The sequence below is a fragment of the Camelina sativa genome, chromosome 9 (assembly GCF_030686135.1).
Source record: "Camelina sativa cultivar CO46 ecotype springtype chromosome 9, ASM3068613v1".
NCBI classification, from domain to species: Eukaryota; Viridiplantae; Streptophyta; class Magnoliopsida; order Brassicales; family Brassicaceae; genus Camelina; species Camelina sativa.
In genome coordinates this window covers 10,249,383-10,251,806 of record NC_141888.1, presented here as the reverse complement: position 1 = coordinate 10,251,806, position 2,424 = coordinate 10,249,383, and the positions used below count along the sequence as shown (strand labels likewise).

At 42.2% G+C, this 2,424-nt stretch overlaps 1 non-coding gene across 1 annotated transcript; it reads right to left on the bottom strand.

Moving 5' to 3' along the window:
• Positions 1-1,506: 1,506 nt before the first annotated feature.
• LOC147938022 (small nucleolar RNA R71) lies at positions 1,507-1,613 on the bottom strand. Its single transcript, XR_015567513.1, has one exon. It is a non-coding gene; the product is annotated as a small nucleolar RNA R71 (small nucleolar RNA).
• Between the last annotated feature and the right edge of the window lie 811 nt (positions 1,614-2,424).

The window sequence follows — 2,424 nt, the reverse complement described above, 5'->3', positions numbered from 1 at the left end:
GATCGGTTAGGATGTCTTTCCTTGGTTGTTTATGTTTTATAAATTCCCTTCTAGATTGGTGTTCTTAATGTTATCAATAGACCGAGAGGTTTAGATTAGATCTAGGGTGTTTTACCATCGAGATATGTAGATGAAATGCTTGAATCAATCAATGCTAGAAATTTACTCACTTAGCCTAAGAGATTAGATGTGTAAGGAGTTTATTGACAATAATGAATCGGTTTGTATGGCCTGCTTGGTCACGTTTCTCCAACGAGAGTTGGGTAGGGGAGTGATCAAGGTTGATTGTTTTTATCACGAGAGTATTTTAACAAGATTTTAGAGATTCATTGTCTAGGGAATATTTGCTTGAGGCATGTAGGACATCCATATTGGTCAGGAACACTTAGGAGTCGATTACCCCATCCTTCGAAGCTTTTGCATCTTGATTGTTTACATTTTTATTCATAACTCGATCCCTTACCCGAACTGGTACTCGATCACCAGCTTCGTGTAACCCTTCGAGCTGTTCATACTTTTCTTGTTTACACGATCACTCCACCCGATCCTGTACTCGAATGCTCGTATCAAGTGCTTAGGTCGTGTGGTTCTTGTTTATTTAGTTTCTTTTAGTTATTTTAGGATTGTTAGATCAAACCCATTTATTACTTGGCTTGAATTGCATAGTTCTGATCATATCCCATCTGCTAGCATAACAACCATTTGGATTGATAACCCTTTGTACTACAACTGCATAGGGAATTGATACCTTGGGTGAAAATCTTGTTATCAATTTGGCGCCATTGTCATTTGGTTGAATTTTATTTGCTACGTTTAAGATTTCATCACTAGCTAGATCAAGTTCTATTATACACTTTGGTTTGGTACTGACTTGTTTACTTTTGTGTTTGTTTGTTTTGCATTTCAGGAACAACCCAAGCACCCACCCGACCCGTCACTCGATCACCTGGATCGGGTTAACCTTTGTGTACTCACTCGGTTCACTGATTATGCATGCAAACACGATCCAAGGGTAGCCAACACTTGAGTCCTTTTATCGACAACATCGACAGACCAAGGTTACTCCGTCAACAACAACCACAACCACCAACAATTGAGGAGACAATGAACAATCAGAATGGTCCACCAGCTCCTCAAGAGAAGACCAACATAGGAGCAGGAGATGCTCCATCTACTCACACTCAAAGACATGGCATTGTGCCACCTGATGTTCAGAACAAAAACTTTGAGATAAAGAGTAGTCTCATCCAGATGATACAAAGCAACAAGTTTCATGGATTGCCAATGGAGGACCCATTGGACCATCTGGATGAGTTTGACAGGCTCTGTAGCCTAACCAAGATCAATGGAGTTAGTGAAGATGAATTCAAACTCCGGCTTTTCCCATTCTCTTTGGGAGACAAGGCACACATCTGGGAGAAATCACTCCCCAATGAGTCCATCACCACCTGGGAAGCATGCAAGAAGGCGTTTCTAGCCAAATTCTTCTCCAACTCCAAAACCGCAAGGCTGCAAAATGATATTTCCAGCTTTGTTCAGAAGAACAATGAGACGTTCAGTGAAGCATGGGAACGTTTCAAGGGATACACAAACAGATGCCCTCATCATGGATTCAGCAATGCATCATTGCTAAGTACTTTGTACCGAGGTGTAATACCTAAGATCAGGATGTTGCTGGACACCACAAGCAATGGTAACTTCCTAAACAAGGATGTCGATGAAGGTTTGGATCTAGTGGAGAACTGGGCTCAATCTGATGGACATTACAATGAGGAATATGACCGCACTGTGCGATCTACTTGAGAGGAAGATGCCAAGTACAAGAGGGACATGAAATTCCTCAATGACAAGCTAGATAAGCTCCTCAACCAGCAGCAGCATGTCCATGCAATCTTAGAGGAAGAGCAGTTTCTGCAACAAGATGGGGAGAATGCTCAGCTAAAGGATGTGAACTACATCAATAACCAAGCAGGTTACAACAAAGGGTACAACAACTACAAACCGAATCCAAATCTGTCCTACAGTAACCCGAATGTTGCCAATCCTCAAGACCAAATCTACCCATCAGCAGTTCAAGGGAACCACGTCCAGCAAAAGCCTTTTGTCCAATACAATCAAGGCTATGCTCCTAAGCAGTAGTATTCCGGTAACTACCACCAACCAATTGCACCACCTGGATTCCAACAACAACAAGGCGCACAGAACCAATCCCAAGAAGCTGACCTACACGGCCTAATTCAGCAGATGATACAAAACCAAGCATCGGCTGCTATGGAAAATGCAAAACGGTTCGCGGAAATGAGCAACAAGATCGATTCTGGATATAATGACTTTAATGCCAAGTATGATTCCCTCAACACTAAGCTGAGGTACCTAGAGGGCAACCATAACAACCAACCACCTCCAATAATCAACCAGCTTCCA